Source organism: Macrotis lagotis, chromosome 8, assembly GCF_037893015.1.
Source record: "Macrotis lagotis isolate mMagLag1 chromosome 8, bilby.v1.9.chrom.fasta, whole genome shotgun sequence".
Classification (NCBI taxonomy): Eukaryota; Metazoa; Chordata; class Mammalia; order Peramelemorphia; family Peramelidae; genus Macrotis; species Macrotis lagotis.
Window position 1 is genome coordinate 132416589 of NC_133665.1, and position 22783 is coordinate 132439371.

General features: G+C 41.1%; 1 protein-coding gene across 4 annotated transcripts in view; it reads left to right on the plus strand.

Annotated features, from left to right (window-relative positions):
- The window catches only part of IQSEC1 (IQ motif and Sec7 domain ArfGEF 1), a 306257-nt gene that overhangs the window by 100648 nt on the left and 182826 nt on the right, over positions 1-22783 (plus strand). The window contains exon 1 of one of the 4 annotated variants that reach the window (XM_074198386.1): positions 7697-7769. The exons of the other annotated variants lie outside the window; for them this stretch is intronic. The gene's annotated coding sequence lies outside the window, so the exon portion shown is untranslated. Of the gene's footprint in view, positions 1-7696; positions 7770-22783 lie in introns of those variants that run through there. 4 annotated transcript variants of the gene reach the window in all.

The window sequence follows — 22783 nt, forward strand, 5'->3', positions numbered from 1 at the left end:
TGCTTATCGAGTTTCTCACTTTAAAATCCCACCAGAGATGTTGATCTTGTTGTCAGTGGTGCTGCCTTCTCTAGTGTACTCAATCAGAGAGTAAATCTGTCACAGGGTAGTCCTAATGGTGTGTCCTGGCATCCAACTTTCCAACCTAACCTCTGTGCTCTTTATTGATACAACCCACACATCTCCCACTTCCCAAGACTTTGGAAGGTCAATTATAGCAAATCCCCTGCCCCTGTGCTTGCCCAAGGCTGCCTTTAAAGATTCCTCGGCGTGGGGGGTGGATAAAAAACATTCCTGAGACCACAGATGACTCAGGAAAGATTCCTAGAACCTGATAATGTTAGAACTAGAAGGGGTCTTAGAGATTACCTATTCCATATTCTCATTTTACAGAAAAGAAAACTGAGTCTCAAGCAGGTGAATTCCTTTAAGGCCATTCATTTATTTAACAAATATCTATTAAAGACCCATTATTGTCAGAGCAATGAAAAAGATGGGGGGAAGAGAATAGAGAAAATAGAAATTTTAGATAAACCAGATTCTTTGACCTTATGGAGCTTATAGCCTAATCTAGGAGGGGGATGGATAGCATACAAAGACAACTGTCATACAAAATAATACATAAGGACATTGGAGAGATAGTGTATGGTATTATGGGAAGTCTGAGAGTGAAAATGATCACTTGGAGGGGTGATCCTCAAAGGCTTTGTGAAAAAAGGTGCCATTTGATAGTTTGTAGCAGAAGTGCCTACCACCCTAGCATCATCATCATCATTCCCTTCCTCTCTCATCATCAGTCCTATAATTTCTCACAATAAAACTTAGAGGGATTATATCTGTTGTTTTTTTAAAATGTTGTAATCTTGATTTGCCTCATTGGGATAAACAAAAATCTCGGAATCCCCTGACCCTTATTCTTATTCCTGCCTCACTGTCACATAAAACTTTGAGCTTTGAAAGGTTTAGGAATACTGTTTGTCTAAGTAGCCATCAATGAAGCCAAAGAAAAAATAAAGCTAGGGATCTGCTCAGGTTGAGCCTACCTGAGGCAAAAAGACCCTTTCTAGAAGCCCCAGTCTTCCAGGATCCATCATACAAACTGAATGCAATCAAGAAACACTCATTAAGCACCTTCTATAGGGCAGGTACAGAATAGATGTTGAGAATTCAGTAAGGAAAATGAAATAGTCCTTGCTCTTAAGAAGCTTACATTCTATTAGGAGAGATGACAAGTATGTACAAGTATATATTCAAAATAAATAGAAAATACCAGATGGGGACAGAGGAGACACTAGTAGCTGGAGGATCAGGAAAAGTTTCATATGCATGGTGTCACTTGAACAGAATTTTGAAGGAAAGAAAATACTGTAAGGGTCAAAGGGAAAGATGGCATCTCTTCCAAGAGTCAGAGGTGTAGAGTTAGGAGATGAACATTCTTTGTGAGGAACAGCCAGAAAGCTAGTGTGGGCACAAGAAGGTAACATGTAATAGTTTGAAAAGGTAGGGCAGAGCCAGGTTTAAATGGCTGGGAGGTACAGTGATTAGAGTAATCAAACCTAGAGATAAGAAGGCCCATCATCCTGAGTTCAAATCTGGTCTCCCATACTTAATAGCTGTGTGACCTGGGCAAGTCACTTTATCGTTTTTGCCTCAGGTTTCTCATCTGTAAAATGAATTGGAGAAGGAAATGACAAACCACTCCAGTATCTTTGCCATAAAGAATTGAATGTGACTGAAAATTGATTGAATAACAAAAAATAGAGTGTATATATATATAATATAACCCCAAGGTGGGTATTGGATTTTAATCAAGTATTAGGTAAGCATTTACGTTAATACCTGTTATTTAAGGGAATAATTTTGACAACTCTGTGTGGAATGGACTGAAAAACCAAGATACTTGAGAAAAACTACATAGAAACCTCTTGCAGTAGTTTGGGCAAGAGGTGATAAGGACCCCAACTAAAGTGGAGATCATAGGACTAAAGCAAAGAGGAGAGATGCATCAGGATCATGAAGGTAGAAACAAGATTGACTCCAGGTAAGTGAAAAGAAGGAGCCATTGAGGATACCAAGGCTGTAAACCTGAATGATTGACAGAATAATTGCACCCTCAATTCGAATAGCAACATTTAGAAGATGGGTTAGTTTGGTGGGAAAGAAAACAAGTTCAGTTTTAGATATGTTGGATTTAAGTTGCCTCCAGACATCCCATTTGAAAGCTTCCTAGGGCCATTGTACATACTTGATCTCAGGAGAATAATTAGGTCTGAATTTGGTAGTTACTTGGATAGAGATGCCAATCAGAAGAGTTGATAACAGAATGTAGAGATAAAAATGAGAGAGAGAGCCTGAGACAAAGCCGTGGGCCACACCACAGTTAAGGGACATGATATAGAAGGCAAAGCAGAAAAAGAGACTAAGAAAGAACAGTTAAATTGAGATGGGAGAAGCAAGAGAGAGCTAGGTCATGAAAACCAAAAGAGATAGTCTCCAGGAGACAGGTTAACTGTGACAAATGCTACTCAGGGGTCAAGAAAGATAAGGATTTTTAAAAGCACTTTAGATTTGACAGTTGAGGGATCATTAGTAGCTTTGAAGAAGAAAGCAGTTTCAGGTGTACAATGAGATCAGAAGCCAGTTTAAGAGAGTTGAGATGTGAGTGAAAATAGAGGAAGTGGAAACAACAGGTGTCGCTAGCTTTTCTAGGAGTTCTCTGTGAGACTGAGGGAAAAAAATAAATAGTTAACTCAAGCTGCATTATCGAACACTTGCTTATATTATATGCATGACTAGTATCCAACCACTGGGTTACAAAAACAAATGAAACTGTTCCCACCCTCTAGAGACTGAAACCCCTGTTATCATGAGCTGAAATTTTGGTGAGGTTCCAGATATCACAGAAAAAAAAAGGAAAATGAAGAAGAGGTACTATTTTATATCAATAACAATCCTAGAAAGTCCCACACTCCAAAAGGAGAGCACTAGGCAGAATCTCTTTGACCTGACCCTGAGAGGGATCATTCCATGACTGGAGATCATAGAGTCATGGATCCCTAGAATATCAGCCTTAAAAGAGAAATTTTAAATTAAAATGGTTTTTAAAAATGAAAATAGGGTAGCTAGGTGGCACAGTGGATTGAGCACCAGCCCTGGAGTCAGGGGGACCTGAGTTCAAATTCAACCTCAGATACTTAATCATTGCCTGGCTGTGTGACCTTGGGCAAGTCCCTTAACCCCATTGCCTTAAATGGATAAAAAAAATTAAATAATATGAAAAATGAAAATAAAAGTCAAAACATCTGATTTCCTGAGGTGGCTAGGTGGCGCAGTGGATAGAGCACCAGCCCTGGAGTCAGGAGTACCTGGGTTCAAATCTAACCTCAGACACTTAATAATTACCTAGCCGTGTGGCCTTAGGCAAGCCACTTAACCCCATTGCCTGGCAAAAAAAAAAAAAAACTAAAAAAAAAACATCTGATTTCTTAATGTAGAGACTAACAGACTGCCTGGGTGGGGGGAGGGAAGCAAGATTGCGGGTTAATTGTAAAATTCAAAATAAATGTTTAAAAATGAAGGTGGAACAACAACAGAAAAAAAAGTCTGATTTCCTCACTTTTCTTTCTTTCTTTATTTATTTTTGCAAGGCAGTGGGCTTAAGTGACTTGCCCAAGTACACACAGTTGGTTAATTAAGTGTCTGACATCACATTTGAACTCAGGTCCCCCTGACTCTGGGACCCATGCTCTATCCTCTATACCACTGAACTGCCCCCAGATCCCCTCATTTTTCAAAGGAAGAAACTGAGGTCCAGAGAAGGAAAGCAATGCCGAATTTTACACTGGAGTTTCCCTTATGCAGGATTGGAATTCAGATCCCCTGGTTTTCAGTATAGTATTCAGAGGATCACAGATTCATAAATGTAGAGCTGGAAGGGATTTTAGAGGCTGCAGAGTCTAATCTCCACCCAATTTTCCCAAATGAGATAGAGCAGTTTGTAAAGTCTCAGAGGTAGGATTTGTCTTCCAAACTCTCAAGACCAGTTCTCTATTCTTTCCAGTACAAAACAGTAAGGACTTTATTGCTTCAATAGAACCCAGGAAAATAGTGGGGATTATGGTATCATAGAACTGGAAGTTACTAGAAACTTCCAAGATGATCTTGTCTCGTAGTTCTTAACTTGGAAATCATGAAGTTGGTTTTTTTTTAATCATGATAACTATTTCAATATAATTGGTTTCCTTCATAATCCTAAGTATTTATTGGATAAGTTTAAAAAACACATTTTGAGAAGGAGTACATGGATTTCTCCAATGAGGTCTGTGACACAAAGAATGTTAGGTTCTCCTGAACTAATCCTACTTTATAAAATAATTTTACAGATGAGAAAATTAGTGCAAGCTTACACAAGCAGTAAGTGGCACTATAGAATTTGAACCCAGGTTCACCGTGCTGAAATCTATAGAATCATATTTAACTCTCTACTCCCTAACATCATCTTGAGTGCCCACCCTAAGCCCCAGCAGGACAGAAAACTGCCCAGGACCCTGCTTCTAGGGAGGAGAAGCAGCCATAAATTAAATGAGCATAACAGCTGTTGAGACAGATGTTGGCTTGCATAATTGGCATAGTATTCATTCCAAGGCTACACTTAGCACCCCTAAATACATAGAGGAAGCCCCTGTGGTTAACACAGGCAGTAGCATGTCATTCGGCTTGGTTAATGGTGCCCTCCCTCGGCTACCTAACTACCCCCTTTCCTCCCTGGCAAGGGCTGAGGGCTCATCTGCAGACGTTGCTGGAAGATCCTAATGAGCTCTTGTGCTCCTGTGACTTGAGCCTGAACTACTTTGGACAGGGCTCCTCCTCAGCCTCCCCACATGGCGCAGGGCACACGGGCCAGCCCGGACCATGGGAGCCCCTGCTACCCCTCATGGAGATCCTTGCCCTTGAGGCCAGGATGGCCCATGTGCGCAGTCACGGGTCTGGAACTAGCAACTGGAAAAGGCAGCCCGGGCTGCCTTAGTCAGCAGGTCTGGAGCCCGCAGAGAGTAAATTGGAGGGTTGAGAAGAGCAGTGCATAGTTTTCAGCTTGCGTCTGAAAATTCCACTTCTGGGGAATGGAGGAAAATCAGAGCCGATCCAGTGTCTCTGCTCCTCACATCTGGAAAAACAAAAACGTCTGACTGGTCAGAAGGGCCTACTGCCACTCAAAGGTCAGCTCAAGAATTGTCCTGGGGGTTTTTCTTTCTTTCCTTCCTTCTTCTGCGACTGGTCACTTCCTCAGGGGGGAGAAGAGAAAGGGTAGATGGGAGCTGCCAACAGCTGGGTGGCCCTGGCTGACCTCCCAGGAGCCCCAAAGGTCGCCCGGCGAGGTGGAGGGAGCAACCTGCTCATGGAGGGGAGCCCCAGAGCTCCAAAGCTCAGCCCTTGAGTAGCTGTGCCAAGAGCTAAACTCCACACTTCATACACACTGGCCTGGAATCTGCCTGGAAATCAAGGTGAGTCGAGACTTTCAGGATCCTTCCTCAAGAGCAAGGGCTCTGGACCTCTTGGGTTTCATAGACTGCTTTGGCTGTCCCCTTCTCAGAATAATATAACCAAATACATAACTAAAATGCATTGGATTATGAAGGAAAACAATTATTTTGAAATTCAATTATCAGAGCATCTAAAAAAACCCAACATGCTCACAGACTCCAGGTTAAGACTAAGTGAAGAGTTGGCCTAATCTTATTGTCCATGTGAGGTTAAAGGCCGCTGGATTATCAGATCATAGAAATGGAGCTCCATGAGACTTCAGAAGCAATCTAGTCTATCGGCTTACTTGTACAGAGAAGGAAACTGAGCCCCGGGGAGATGAAGGACTCAGTCACATAGAGAGTAAAGGATTGAAGCAGGCTGGAACCTAGGTTCTTAGGATTCTGGAACACTTGTTTCACTATGGATTCTCTCTGCCACTATGGGTTCTCTCTGCATATTGGGCATTTTCCTGCCTTTGGATGGTATAGTAGACTTGGAATCAAGGTATGAGTTCAAATTCTCCCCAGTCCCCCCATCTATTAGTGGATGACAGAGCAAGCCCAGCTTCCTGTGCCTCAGTTTCCTCCTATAAAACAAAGAGGTTGGATGTATTTCTAAATCTATGATCCTATGGTCCTGTAACCAGGCCCCTCTCTGTGATGGTTACTGTCTCTTGGCATTTCTCTAGTCTTTGGAGAGACCCAGGAACAGTCTGCAAATAAATGACTTGCTTTTGAGGTCGAACTGCAAAGTTGTTTTTTTGAATCTGACGTTATTTTGGGAAAGGCAGCAAGCACACTGAGAACAAATGAACAGTTGGAGCTGAATGGCAATCAGAGAAGGCCTCATGTTTTGGAAAATGAGAGTTTCCCTGAGAGGCATTGATTAAAGGTGCTTCACCAAGAGTAGGCAGGCTTAGGTTCTCCAAAGGTCTTATACCCAGTGGAAGACTTGGCTCTTCCCATGGGCTGCTCTCTCTCATTCAAGCAGCCTGGCTGACAAAGCAGGGGGTTCTTGTCTCACACCTAGACAAGGACAAGTCAGTCCTCAAGACATGTTCCCCTGATGGGTAGTTCTTTATGTTCCAGCCTCCATCCCCATCTCTGGGCTCTGAGCTGGTCACCATATGTCCGCAGTCCAAACACATGGTGAGTAGGGCTGGTACTTACATCTTCAACAGAGAGCTGCTCTGGTTTTCTAGAAGACACTTATCTTGGAACCCATCAAAACCACCTGTAGGATAAAAGGGGTCAGAATCTTGGGGGCTTCACGATTAGTCTAAATCCCATCTAATAGGATGAATCCCCTGGTTTCTTCAAGTTCAGGAAGTTAACTAAGTGAATGTTGGGTTGTCTCAGCCCCAGCATCCTCTGGGGTGTATAAATGGACAGATTTTGTGAATTGTAAGGGGACTTGGTGATAAATACTGTTCTATTAGCTTCAGTGAAAGGCAAGAGAGGAGGGAGGGGCTTAAAGCCAACAACAAACCTGCTGAAATACGATGTGGGGGAAGAGGGATTGCTAAATCAGAGAAGTCCAATGAGGAAGTGATGATATCAGCAAGCACAAGTCACTGCTTCTCCATTTCCATTTGTGATGGGGAGGCCAAAGACGGGGGTGGGGGGAAAGAAAGGATCTTTTTTTGGAGCAAAGTAATGGTGTCTTGGGTGATTTGTGGGCCCAGGAGGCAAAGAAAACCATGACAGCAGACTGAAACTGCTTATCCCACCTTTATTCCCCCCACCCCACCGCCACAATCCCTCCTTATTAGGATCATCACTAGCCTTGTCCTCGTTCTCCATTTCTCCATACCCCTCCCAAGAGTCACCCGAAGAAGAGGCTAGCAACCCTGGCAGGGGAGTCAATGGAAGCCACGGCCCACTGGTGGCATGCAGAGCCTGGGCACAGCCTCCACCTCCCTCCAGTGCCCTCATTCAGCCCCAAACCTCTTTCAGAATAAACGGAGCAGGGTGTGCTGGGGGGAGCCAACCACCTGTTGGGTTTTGCTGTTTGTTCTCAGTTTCTGAGGCTGAGGGAGACTAAAGGCATTGTGAGGCCACAGTTTGCATCTGGGTCGGACGTTCCACCTGAGGTTAGCTCTTTCAGGAAACAGGACATTAACGACCACAGAGAAACCCTAGAAGCTTAGAAACCTGAGCAGCCGGCAGGAGCGGAGTTTCACAGAGGCAGCTGTATCATTTATTGGCCAAGAAGCTTTCGAGAAGGGTGCGGTGGGGAGCCACCTGGTAAAGTTATTATCTCTTTGAGGGGTTGGGTCCTGGAAGGGACTGAACTGTCCGGTATCCTTGAACAGACCTAGACAGGAGGAGTCCCTAGGGGCCGAGTCAAAGGGTGGGGGACCAGGGAGATTGGCTTAAAACAGACTTTATGTCCTTACCACGTGGGCCTGTTGAGTCGGTTTCCGATCCTGTGCTAAGAAGGAAGTTAGACTAGATCTGACAAGCCGGGTCTGAGAGGGTTGGGCTACTGGCCCAGGGTGTGGATGGGTGACCAGGTCTGATCCCGGTGGGGTTACTGTACAAGAACCCCTCATCTGTCAGGGAGGTTTCTTATGGAGGCTTCAGGAAAACGTGAGTACCCAGTTCTACCCTTCTGCCTGTCTTGCAGAATCTAGGCCGAGAATTGACAAACTGTTCATGGTGTCTAATGACTTATTGAATGATGTGGTGCTTAAGATGAAACATCACTGGCAAGCTACTCTTCCCCATCGAGGCCATAGATTTACGATGACCAGCTAGCACATCAAAAAGACTTTGGGCGGTGGAAATGTGTTTTTTGAGTTTGCCATCTGCTACTTTTCACAGTTTTGGGTAGCTGAAGGCTGAGGCTTTCTCGTTGGTTGTCTGTCTGCAATCCTACTTCCTCCCTCCCTCTCCTCCCTTCCCAGGTATTAACTGAGCCATAGGTAGGCTATTTGCATCTCATTCATTTTTCCTCAGCAGCTGCTATGAGGAGAATGATGGGAGACGTCTGTGCTTAATGCACTGTGAGCCTACAGCTAGAAGGAAATTCATTATCTCTTGTTATAATTAAACTGCCAGACCCTTGTGGAGGGACTAAAATACTTCAAATGTACCTCCTTCCCTCCCAAGGATGAGAGAAACACAGGATTGGTTTGTGACCCTGTGGTTGCCACCCAAAAGTCTGGTAAATCACCAGGTTCACCAAACCCTCATTCCTTCTCATGCTTATAGACTATAATCAGCACCCACCTATTCTTGGGGACCTTTGGATTGATTGGGAGGAAAGGGTGATGGAATGGCAGTAGGGGAACATAAAGTTCTGTGAGGTCTTTCCATAGAATAGAAATTTAAATCTAGGATCAGAACATGAATCCCACCCTTGCCATTTTACTGTCTTGTCTAACTGTGAGCAAGTCACTTTTCTTCTTCTCCGTGCCTTAGTTTCTACATCTATAAAATGAGAAAGCTAGACTAAATATTAATGTGACCTTATGTGATCTTTACCTCTCTGGGTCTCTTCATTTACAAATGAAGGGATTGGACTATGATCTCCTTCCTGATTTAAGTCCCGGATGCTAAAGTCTCTTTCAGTTCTATATAGACCGAGAATGCTAGCTTTGGTCACCTCTCCTAGGTTTCCCAGACCTAGGCTGAACCACTAGTCCAGGCAGTTTGGTCTGTACCAAACATCTGCCTACTTAGGGGCTTAGATCAGGGGAACAAGACCCATAAAAGGTCAAAAAAAAGTAGATATAAGTGTGAAACATGAATATAAAAAAGAAGTGTGAAACAGAAATGCGCAAATATGTGTGAAATAGAAGTGTGAAACTCTTGTATAAATATGTGTGAGAAAATAAGGAAAGTAAAAAATAGAATGATTTGTGTTATTAATTATCAGAAACTCAGAATCTTCCTAGTCAAGGGATCACATGATCATAGATAGGTCTGAAGTAGGAAGGGACTTAAGGACAGGCTGTCAAGGGAGATCCTGAGTTACAGACATCAGATAGGTACAGTAATTTGCCCAAAGACACTCAGGAGAGATAAGTGGTAAGATTAGAACCCAGTACCTCTGACTCAAAAGCCAATACTATATGATACCACAAATGACCATTGCTATTACTTAACCATGCCCAGGAGAAGGAATAGGAAACAGTCTTGGTCAGGTTCATTAGAAGTCACTGTTTATTCCCAGAGCACCAGGATGTTCCATACAATTCATTTTTCCTCTAGGTAATGAGAATTATTAGTTTTAGCTCCTTGTCTACATTAGGGACAAGATGGTAGCTTTCTCGTGAAATGGCAGGTATGAGCCTTGTTCGAAGGCTGATGGAAAGACCAAGCACAAAGCTGGGGACCCATCCATCTATCTATCCATCTCCTCCTCTATCCTGTAAAGTAGATGCTGGTCATATCCATGATGTAGTGCAAAGAATGACCTTAGAGTCAGGAGTCCTCGATTAGAGAGTCAGCCCTTTTTTGTTATTTGACTTTGCACTTCTGTTTTCTCATTTTTAAAATGGAGATAGTACTTGGACCACCTATCTGACACAGTTGTGATGAGGAAAGTGCCCCAGAATCCTGAAGGAACTATAAACGTGGAATTTTTTATTATTATTCGCTTCACTAACATGACTTCCACTTAGTATTGCTACTACTTTCAATTGCAAACATTTTTTAAATGAGCTTCTTCTATGTTACAAATATTCCTGTTATTTTAACTCCAACTTCAATGGGAGCTTCTCATTTCCTTATTAAGTTGATAGATGAGGGGAGTGTTATTGAATAGGATGTATCTGGATTTCACCCGTGTTCTTCACAAAGTCTTTGATGATATCTTTGAGACAAGATAAAGAGATGTGGATAAAAGTCTATTCAATTCAAAATCATTTATTTTGGGCAAGATTTTGTAGGTGTTGAGATTAAAAATACATAAGGAAATTCATCCCCTGCCTTCTAGGAGACAGTGGATGAAAATGCATTTAGGTAGATTCGTGGTGAATTGGATAAGGGTACCCTAAGGATGCTGATTCGTGCATCCTTGTCAACAAAATGTTGCTTTGTCAATCAAATTGTATGTTAGAGCTGAAAAGGACCCAGAGAGCATTGAGTTCTGTACCTATTTTACAGATGAGGAAACCATTTGGAAGTGCTTTGTAATATTTAAAGCCTCCCAAAACAAGCAATTGTGATTACTCAAAATATTCAAGTAAATCCATGGCCTCCTCTATGTGGGTATTCTCTCCAGTGATACCAATCATATCTCATTCAAGACTGGTCATCCTGTTTGATTTTTCTCCAAGTTCTCCAATAAGTTTGGTATAGAGAGTTTTTCCAATGTGCTGAGGGACTTCCTGGCTTTCATTGACATCTCTAGGATGTCAGTAGAACATATGGGCTTTCCTTCCATTCTCCCTTATTTCTGCCAACCCCTCATCTTTTTTTTCCATTTATTTTTTCAGTGAATCCTTTAGTTTCCTTTAATTCCTCACCTGTTTTTTGTTTGGTTTTTGCAAGGCAATGGAATTAAGAGACATGCCCAAGGTCACACAGATAAGTAATTATTAAGTGTCTGAATCCGGATTCGAATTTAGGTCCTTCTGACTCCAGGGCCGGTGCTCTATGTGCTAGCTACCCCATGTGATTCCTCACTTGTGAGTGATGACCTATTCCTTTCTCTATTAGATTGCAATCTTGAGGGTAGGAGCTTCTTACTTTTCTTTTCGTATCCCCAGCACTTAGCACAGTGCTTTATACACAGTGATGTTTAATAAATGTCTTTTCATTGACCTCTGAGCAATATTTTGTTCAGCTCTTCAGAGACTGTTGTCAATTAGTAAAAATTTCCTAGGCACCCACAATGTGCCAATCACTGAGTGGAGTGCTAGGGATACCAAAAAAAAAAAAAAGGTAAAAGACAATCCTTGCTCTCTGGGAGCTCCCAGATGAAAGGGGGAGACCCCATACAAACAATTCTGTACTTAGAAATCATAGACAGGATAAAGCAGAAATAATTAATAGAAAGAAGGCACTAGAAACAAGAACCTTTCCTGATAGGTTTCCTATAGAAAACAGGATTTTAGCTAAGACTCAAGGGAAGTCAGGAGGCAGAAATGAGGAACAAGGGGTGGGGGAAATAGTCATAGAGAATGTCTACAGTTGGGAGATGGTATAGTCTATGAATCAAAGTCATACTACAATATGATAACTGTCATGACTTAAAAGGATGATCAGAGAGCCACACCTTGAACTGAAGGACAAAGGGATCATCTTGAGCAAAAGAAAAAACAGAAAGAGAGCAAGAATGTGGAAAGATGAGAACTTAAAATATTTTTGTTAAGAGGAAAAAAATAGGCAAATTGAGTTGTAAAAATTCATCTGTCCCTTTATTGCAAAAATATCAGCAAACATTCAGAAATGTGGACATTCCTTGGCAGTACTCATATAGCAGATCAGCATTGATATGGAAAGTCAATGGCCAATTACTGAACCAATGGCAATTTATGGAGAATACTAAAAAATTCCCCTAGGCTTGGAGCACTGATCTAATTGGATCTTTGCCACTCATTCCCTGTGGAACAGTGGACAAGTCACTCTCTACACCTGCACCTCATTTTCCTTATCTAGAAAATGACTTGAAGCAGGTGATTTCAGAAGATCTCTTTTGAATTATTGTAATAGCCTTTGCTTCTGTAATCTGGTCTACTGCAGTGCTCCGTCCCAGACTTTGTTCTGTCCAACATTTAATTATCTGTCCCTTGAACACAACCTTCCATCTCCTAACTGATCATTTTCACAGGCTCTACAACTCTCTCCTGCCTCATCTTTTCCTCCAGGCTTCCCTGACTTCTTTCAAACCCACTTTATCTAAGATGTCTTTTTTTCCTAGCACATTTTAAAATTTTTTCATCTTTTTTGCAAGGTTTTGAGTTTTACATTTTTCTCCCTCCCTTCCCTCCCCCTCCCCCTGACAAAAAACAATAGAATATAGGTTCTACATGTATTACCATGCTGAACATGGATCCGTATTAGTCATGTTGTGAAAGAAGAATCAAATCCAAACAGAAGAAAACAATGACAAGATTATAAACTTTGGTCTTCATTTAAATCTGGCTATGAATGGTATTTTCCATCACAAGTAAGATGTCTTTTTAAAAAGTCCTTCTTAGTCTTAGTCCCTTCCTTCTGAGATTATCCCTAAGTTATCCCTGTCTTTATTTTGCATGACCATAGCAGTTTGCATGTTGTATCCACCTTTAGACTGTGAGCAAGCTCCATGAGAGCAAGGATTGGGGTTTTTTAAAATGTCTTTTTTTGTATCCCTAGCCTTCAACCCCAGTCTGGCACATACAGGGTACATGATGCTTGTTGACTGCTAAAAACTTGAATCAAAATATACAAAGTACTATTATCAAATTTTAGTTTGGTACAAAGCTGAGATGGAAAGCTCATCTGTCAGATGACAAAATCAAAAGCTGAGATAATCTTGCTAGAGTGTAGACAAAAGCCAAACTAAGAAGGTGAAATTTGGTGAGGCCAGAGGTGAAGTCCTGCTGTTTAGATTTCTAAGAAGCAGTAACTTCAGAGCATGATGGAGCTAATAAGCAGCAGCCAATGGGGGACCCTGCCCTAAACAACTCCCATAAACAGATCTCTCCTGGCTTAACAACAGTTCAAATGAAAAAGAAATTGGTATTTTCCCTAGCCCATAACCAGATCATTATGAGTCAACAGTATGACTTGGCAGTCAAAAACACCATCTTAGCCATCATTACTAGAAGCAGAGAGTCCACTACCCAGTATTTAAGTGCCTCATTGTTCTCTGACTTCAGATCCAACATTTTTTTTTCATTGTGCTCCACGAGCTCCAAAAAAAGACTTCAACATGGTAACTGGCTTCAAATATTTAAAAGGAATTTTTCTGAAAATGTGAAATTGACCAACATATTATTCTAAGCATTCTTTTAGGGGAAATTATTCTGTTCATTTGAATAATGCTGGAAAAGAAAATATTTTAGTGTTCTTTCTTCATTGATCAGTTTGGATGGGCAGATACATAAACTAGCTACTCAGAATCATTCTGGACCTGTCGCCATCATATTGGACATTTAAGATTTTAAATGAAACAGTATTTTCTCTAAAGCTCCCAACTGGGAGGGAGCTTGAGCTGGTAAACTTCTAGGAGTAACAAAGTGACTTCTCCTATTTCTGTACTCTCTGTACCTCTCCTTATGTATTCACATTCAGCATGCCTTCTTGTTATTTATGTAGATGCCTTATCTTGTGGTAGGAAGTAGCTATAGACTCCATGAGGGTAAGAATTATGTAACTCTCTTTATTCACACCTTACATATAGAAGGAACTCCATACACATCTGTTAAATGGGTAGATCATTGGTAAGCCAACTCATTTATTCCATAAATTGATATTGACTCAACAAAGTTATATTAGATGAGAGTATGATCACATTGTGGAAGATGCAGGATGGCTCTGGAGAAACTTCCAAAGTCTTTATGAGAAAAAAGACTATAAGTAAATAGAAACCATATGAGTTAATGCTACCTCAGTGCTTCCATTTGTAAATAGGGGGAAAGTTATTTCCAGGAAAGGTGAAATCTCTCACAAAGATTTCTCAAATGTATGATGAGGACTGGTTTCTTAACACTTGTTAGGCAAAGAAGAGTTGCAGCTGTCTCTGGTACTTCCAGCATGGGACTTCAAAGGTTCTGCTTGACCTCTCCTAGAAACTCTTAATTAAATAATCACAACAGGAAATCATTTAGGGCTAGAGGTCGAGGGAAAAGTGAAAATCCCAGATGGTCCCTGCTCTGGAATCCCTTCCTAACCTGATTGTTTCATCAGTGCTAAGAGGAGTTAGATCATTATTCTAATCTGTTTGGTTCATGGAACTCTTGTCTCCATTTAGTCCAAATGAGCAACAATCAAAATATATCAATTAATAAATATTTAAGTACCTACTATGTACCAGGCCCTCTGCTGAACCTTTCTAGGTGGAGTGGAACATAAATCCCTTATACTTGGGGAAACTAAAGCTGATAAATCTCTTGAGTTCAGGAATTTTGAGCCATAGGAGAGCTAAATCCAATGAACATTGAAACCAATATGGAGCTTATAAGAGCAGATTGCCCAGAGAAGGCAGACACTGAGGTCAGAAATGGAACAGGTCAAAGCTCTCATGCCAATTGAACCCTGCTACACCTCTAGCCTGGATGAAATAAGAAGACCTGGTCTCAAAAAGGAAAAAAATCAGCATTAACTGTGATAACACCTTCATGAGGCAACATCTGCATAGGTCTCATTGATGAGTAGTGGTACACTTTGTCAAATTCAAATCCCCATCTTAAATTCTTTTACTGAATCTAACAACAGGAGTCAAAAGCAGGGTAGAAAATGCACATGGAACAACATTTCAGAGTTGGAAGGAACTTCTGTGACTGTCTAGTCCAAGATAAACACTGATACAGGCTCCTCTCTACAGCAGATTCCTCTTTCCAGTCTTCCACCCAACTTATTTTAAAAAAAGACTTCAACACAAGTGGTCGTTCAGCCTTTCCCTGAAGACATCCAGACCCATATAGTAATTAGATGAAGAAACTAGGGAGAAAAATTGAAAGGGGAGCAAGAAGGACAGAGAGATGTCTTCAAAGATCTATAGCATCAATGGAAATTGTCATTTAGTCAAGGCAGGCGTGGGGGAAATGAGAATATTCTATAATTCTAACACATCAGAGAGTTTTATGAATGCAAAAAAAGACAAGAATGTTAGTTAAGAACTAAGTTTTACCACTGCTAGAAAAGAGAAAGAGTGGGTATTTTTTTTCCTGGACCTGGAAATAGATATCTATCTTCTCAGCCAGGAATGAGGAACCTTTTTTTCTGCCAAGGACCATTTGGAAATTTATAACATCTTTTGCAGGCAATACAAAACTAGCAACTTAAAAATCCTGACTCTTCTAGATTTACTGAATTTCATGTGCCTGTGGTTGCCTTGACTAGATGATTTCTTGGGCCTTAAATGGCCCTCAGACTAGAGGCTCCCCAACCCTGTTCTAAATATTCAGTCTTGCTCCATCCAGTTCCCTCCAGATAGCCCATGCAGATGAGTGTCTTTATTTCATTAGGTATACCTAACTTGGCAGTGATGTATGTTCCTTATGGTCAAAGGAATCAAACTACAGCCCCTTTACAAATATAATTTTCTCCAGGAATTGGGGCTGTGACTGACTTGTGCTTTTCTCCATAATACCAGAACCCCAAGGTACCTCACTAATAAAAGGTTGCCTCATTTCTCTTTTCCTTTGTAAAAGAAAGATGCTCCAAGACTCTCATCTTTAATTTTTTTTTATTATTCTTTGTTGTTGTTGTATGTGTTCATGCAATTTTCAACAGACTGGCAAGTTTTGAGAATCAGGTCAGATCTGTACTGAATAAAACTTCTTTTCAACTAAAAATAGGGCAGGGATTGAGAGGCTAATTGGGGCACCAAAAAGGAGAAAACCTAACCTAGAGGAGTTTAAACTCATCATGTCAAAACAGAACACATCAACCATTTCCTGTGACACCCTGAGAAAATAACCAACTCCTCTTCCTAACTTCCCCATATCTGTCAGTGGCATCACCATCCTCTCAGTTACATAGATAAGGAACCTCAGTCATCTTTGACTCCTCCTTCTCCCCTCCCCTTCCTTCCCCACCCCATGAATCAGTATGCAAGTCCTGTTAATTTTGCTTCCTCTATCTGTAGTTAATATCTCATCATCTCCAACCTCCCGATCAGTCTCCCTTGCCTCAAGTCATTGCTTCTTCCAATCTATCCTCTCCACTCCTGATAGAGATATGTTCGTAATCATCAGATCTAGTTACATCACTCTCTTGCTCCCTCCATTGCCTTCTGAATAACTATCTAAACTCCTTGGCATGTTGTTCCATTCTCTATATGCATCCTACCTTACTAGTTTTATCAGCGTGGTCCAGGAGAAAGAGTACACCTCTGGAGTTAGGGATTCTGGGCTCAAATAGTCCTCTGTTACTTACTATCTAGGTGACTTTTGGCAAATCACACTAACTTCGTCGGACCTCAGTTTCCTCATCTGTAAAATGATAGAATTGAACTAGGACCTTTGAGGTCCATTCCAATTCTAGTTTTACTTATAGTTCTAGCATCCTATTCACAAATTCTAGGCTTTAAAGTTCTGGGCCCAGAGTTAGGAAGACCTGGAGCTCAGATCTGGTCCCAGATACTTACTAGCAGTGTAACCTAGGGCAAGTCACTTAAGCACTGTTTGCCTCAGTCTCCCCAACTATAAAATGAAGGTCATAATAGCACCTACCTCCCAGAGTCATTGTGAAGATTAAATGAGATAATATTTGTAAAGGACCTGGCACCTGTAGTAGGGTTTTAATAAATATTTGTTTCCTTCCTTCCCACTTTTATTAAAAGAGAATTGAGGGATCCTAATCCAGAGCTTTTGCCTCTCAAATCTGACATTTATGCCATTCTGCTTGTCATCCATTGTCCTATCTGCTTCATTTCTATATCTCTCTCTGACCCAATCAGGAGTTTAAACTCAGGTGGGGTGTTCGGTCAATGTGGAATCCTGATCAAACAGTAACAGCAACCCCAGACTTTTTAGGAAATAGAGATACGTAGAGAAAAGGAAATAAATAGATTTTCACTATAAACACAGGGGAAGCAAGAGGGACCATTTATATCCCCTGCAAGTTTTTCATTGTCTCAAAATGTGCCAAACTGGTTTCAGAACATGCTTGGAATTTGAGATGCACCATTGGTCAAGCTAAGAGGGAAGTAAATATACTCCAAAGGAGAAAATGTTGAAATAGCTTCTCTACAAAATGGCCACTAACAGCATGATTGGACATCATCTAAGCCAAAAACAACTTAATACCTTAAAAACATAGGTGGAGTCATTCACGACTGGAGAGGATTTGGTCATTTATAAATATTTGCAAAGTATAAATATATTATAGGATAATAAGTTTTAAAGCTGGAAGAAATCTTAGAAGTCATCTCATCCAGCCTTTCCTTTTGGAAGGAGGGCCAGAGAAATGACGTCACTTGTCCAAAGTGTCACTGCTAATATATAGCAGAGACAGGATGAAATAATGAATGCACTGCCCCTTCTATGTTCAGAAAAATGACTTATGGATATTATCAAGACACAGGGTCTTCTGAAGTACAGCCTCGTCTGCACTTAAAAATTCTAATCTAAACTTTTAGAATTCTTTAATTAGTTATCATAGAAAGGACTCTATCCTTAGGGTAAGGTGGGCCTGGACTGAAGTCTCAGATTTTCCACATACAAGTGTATTAGGACCTGAGACAAATAGTCTTTCCCTATTCGGACCTCAGTTTCCCTTCTATAAAATGAAGGACCTAGACCAGATGACCTCTATATCCTCCCTATGTTTAACATTCTATGAAAAGATGAGTTGAAAAACACCTATTAAGGGGCGGCTAGGTGGTACAGTGAATAGAGCTCCAGCCCTGGAGTCAGGAGTGCCTGAGTTCAAATCCAGCCTCAGACACTTAATAATTACCTAGCTGTGTGGCCTTGGGCAAGCCACTTAGCCCCATTGCCTTGCAAAAACTAAAAAAACTATTAAGAACTCTCACTCTCTAAAATCTGATTAAATAACATGTTGATTTTTTTAAGTAAAAATCTGATTAAAATTATTTTTTTGGTAAACTTTTATTGTTTTTAAGCAGGGCTTTGTGTTCAGATTTGAAGAGAATGAAATGTGATGGATGCCTGGGTTTCATTTCTGTTCAGTCATTTTCAAAAACATAGGTTTTTCTTTAGTTTTGAACTGGTTTGCTGAGTATTTAGGGAGTGGCAGGTTGGCAGTCTTGTGTGTGTGTGTGTGTGTGTGTGTGTGTGTGTGTGTGTGTGTGTGTGTGTTGGGTTTTTTTTTTTAATCAACATCTCATTTTAGTCTGAGGTTAAGTAAATTAGTGTGGCTTTTCCTGTATTTTGACTCATACTTTGGCTCAGTCCCTGGTTCTTAACTCAGGAACTTTTGACTTTTTGAAACTATTTTTTAGCTTACTTTCTTTAAAATCAGGAATACAATGTGTTTAATTCATTTTTAAATAATTATTATCTTAATTGAGGAGCAAGACTGTTCCTGCACTCTTAACTAGTTTGCAAATAGACTGGTTTCTACATTTGGGCCTTTGAGTAAATACCTGTGAGAAAGACAAGAGGGACCAACAGAGAGAAAAAGGAGGCCCAAGGTTAATTACTTGGGGAACCTGGGGAAGATTCTAAGAGAATGATAAATGAAAGTGACAGGAGGCAGCATCTCAGGGGGCAGAGGCCCCAGATCAAATAAATATTAGCTAAGGCTGGCCTGGCCCCTTGGGCTCCTCCATTCTGCCCTGTTCATTTGAATGGCAAAAATTCTGTAGTTACTTCATCTGAATTTGAGGAAATGGGCCATTTTTCTGTTCCATAGGGGTTTCCCAGGTCCCATAATCCTCCTCTTTCCAACTATAGGAACATTTTCCGGCCCCATGATCCTCATCCAAATTATCCCTCTTTATTCCATTCCAAATAGAACCATTTCTCCCTCCCTCATCCAGCAGCCCTTCCCCCGCTTCCTTGAATGACATTTCCATTCCTGGGATAGTCAACATTGGGGAGAATCAGCTGAGCCTTCACGTGCCTACTGTCACAGATTCACTGATGGAGAGGCTCAGTACTCTGGGAGTGATGGACTGGAAGCTAGATCTGATTCTCTAAAGAGCATGGGATCATAGGTATAAAGACAGAAGGATCCTTAGTCATCATCTGGTCCAATTCCTTCATTTTACAAAAGGAGAAACTGAGACCAAGACAAGTGAAGTGATTGTCCCAAATTTTCATAAGTAACAAATGATAGACCTGGGATTTTGTTTCAGGTCCATTGACCCTAAATCTAGGCTTTTGATGTATGTAATCTTATTCTAGGTCAACAGTCCAACATCTTCTGTAAAATGAAGATATTGAACTAGACAACCTAATTCCAAGATCCCTTCCAGTTTGGGATCTACCATCTTTACTTTCTTTTTTTTTTATTTAATAGTATTTTTTTCCAATTATATGTCAAGAACATTTTTAGTATTCATTGTTGTAAAATGTTCTCCCTCCTGCTCTTCTAAAGACTGCAAACAATATGCACATCTTATATGTGTGTGCAACTATGTTAAAATGTTTTTCTATATTAGTTATCCACCATCTTTTTTTATCATCTTCCTGTCTTTGTTTCTTTCTTTGTAAAGTGAGATCTAGAACTAACAAGTCAAAAGGACCTTTTTCAGCTCTAATATTTTGTGACCTCCATGCCCTTCTTCAACCTTCCTACTTACAACTTCCTAAAGAAAAAAAATGAAGTGCAATCTGAAGATAATAATAATATTTTGATTACTAACATCTCCCATTTTTATTGTCTATAATCCTAGACTCACAGAATATTGAGGCTAGAAGAAAGCTGTGAGATCATCTCTCTCTCCCAGTCTCATTGTAGAGGTGATAGTTGTGGTTCAGTTGTTTTCATTCTGTGTGACTCTTTGTAACCCCATTTGGGGTTTTCTTGGCAAAGAAACGGGAGTAGTTTGTCATTTCCTTCTCAAGTTCATTTTACAGATGAGGAAACTGAGGCAAACATGGTTAAGTATGACCAGGGTCATAAAGCCTGGTATGTGACTGAAGCCAGATTTGAACTCAGGAAGATTCATGTCTTCCTGACTTCAGGCATGGCACTCAATTTATAAACCATCTAGTTGCCTTACAAATATGTTTACCTCATTTGATTCTCTCCTTCAGTGACCTTCAAGGATTGATATGCCCCTGAGTTCCCAGAATCATAAAGTTACTTATCCAAGGACACATAGTCACTCAATGATAGATTTAGGAGAAGTTCTGGCTGTCTTGACTTGGGAAAATTCCTTTTCCATTTTAAGGCGATAGCCCACTCCCAAACATAACTAGCTGCCTGTGTCTTCTTAGCACTTCAGAGCAAGTCTTAACTCTTGTCCTTTCAAGCCCTAATTCTGTGATCTCATGGTTTTCTCATAAAGCCTAAAGACATTTTTGTGTCCCTGCCTGGTAAAATGATAGAATAAAAGCAAAAGGCTTGTTTGGAAAACTGCAAGTTTTATGCAAATATGATTCTGTAAAACTCTATTTGCTAATTATCATTCCCCCTCAAAGAAAGAGAGAAAGCTACATCTACCTAGAAAGTGGAGCTAGGCAAGCAGGGGTGAGATATTCTTCCAAAGAATCATAATAGTTGCTCCTTGAAAAAGTTATTACAACCTTAACCATCAACAAAAAAAAATAAACATAAAAAATAAGGAGTATAACTTCGGCACATTTAAGAAGATAAAAAGAAGTGAGAGGCAGCAAGACATAGTAGATAAAGAGCCTGGTGCCCTTAGAGTCGGATCTAAGTTAAAACCTCGCTTCTGCCACATACTAGGTGGATGACCTTGGTCTAGTCACTTAATGTCTCAGAATCCCAGATAACTCTGTAAAACAATCAGGTACAGACCAGTTGTTGAAGGAACATTTTATACTGGAAAATCTGGACCAAAAACAAAAATCCAACAATCAGTGAAAAACAAGCCATGAAGGTTTTTATTCTATACTCCCTGCCAAGTCCATCTGGTATCAACATAAATGAAATTAATCTTAGGGATGTCACAGTGGTTGGGGTGCTGAACTTGGAGTTAGGAATACCTGAATTCAAATCCTACCTCAAAAACTTCTTAGTGCTGTGACCCTGCCCAAGGGTGTCACCTTCTTTACAGGTTGTCAGAATCAAATGAGATAGTCTATATAAAAGACTTTGGAAAACTTAAAAGTCTGACATAAAACCTAGTTTATCATCATCATCATCATCATTATTATTATCATTATTTTATATTATTATTTTTCAAGATTATATGGTCCAACCTTCTCATTTTATAGATGAGGCCTAGAGAGGAGAAATATTTTGCCCAGGGGGCATAAAATTAGTGTCAGAGATTAGAATCCAGGTTGTCTGCCTCCGAGGCTAATATTCCTTTTGTGGTGCCATTCTGATTATCCAAGGGCAGCTAGGTGGTACAATGAATAAAGTATTGACCTTAGAGTCAGGAAGACAGGAGTTTGAATCCAGCCTCAGACATTTTACTAGCTGTGTGTCCCTAGACAAGTCACTTAACCTGATTGCCTCGCATCCAGGGCCATCTCCAGTCATCCTGATTCACATCTGGCCACTAGATCCAGTTAGCTCTAGAGGAGAAGCTGACTTAACATTGCACCCCCCCCCATTCAAATCCAGTTCATGTGCTTGTCATGGAACCCTGTTGTCATGGTCTTTTTTGATAATGAAATCATCCTAAAGAAGGTGGCCCCATCAGGCAGAATCATATCATCTTCATATCATCTAGTAGAAAAGCAAGAACATCTAACTTCCAATTGTGGCTCTGTTCCTTGGGTCTCAGTTTCCCCATCAGTGATGCCATGGTCTCCAGGATCCCTTTGCCCTCTCAAGGCCCCAAGATCTCAGAGACCTACAACTGAGAGACTCTCCCCATTTTTTTAGATCCAGCATACATAGAGAATTCAGGAGCCACAGGGGAGTAGAGTGGGTGGGTGAGCTATGGTGAGAACACGCCCATTCAGTGCCTGGAAGGAGGGGAGTATGGCCACAGCTGTGACCCCTTTGTGATTAATCAGCTCCACTGCCCTGGGTCTGGTGGAAAGTTCTGTTCCCAGTATCCTGATTTTCTGCCAGCCCTACCCCACGCCTACCTCCCTGGACAGCTAGCTGACCAGAAGGAGAAGTTGGTATCTCAAAGAAACAGTGCCTGGCTAAGCTGCTGAAAAACTCTGGTAAAACATAGTCTGGTATCTCCTGGGCTTTCTTGAGTGAGGAGACCCCAGTGAGCAGGGACTGGTCCCCCCATGGTTCTATTCATTTCACTTGTCATTCTCTCTTGATTAGGGGCTGGCCGCCTGCTTAGCAGAGGTCTCTGATTGTTTGCCTAGCTAATATCCCTTCCCAATGACTCTCAGGCTCAATTTGATCAGCTGTCTGTTTTCAAGTCATAGCTCTGTGTGATTAAGGGAGAGAGGGGAGGCCTGAACAATAGCCCAGCCACCTCAGTTTAACTTTCCAGTCCCCTCCCGATCACCATGCAGGGGCTGTGGGACTGGCCAGCTGGTGGGAGACTGAGTCTCTCCCCACACCCAGGGGTTCCTCGGGCA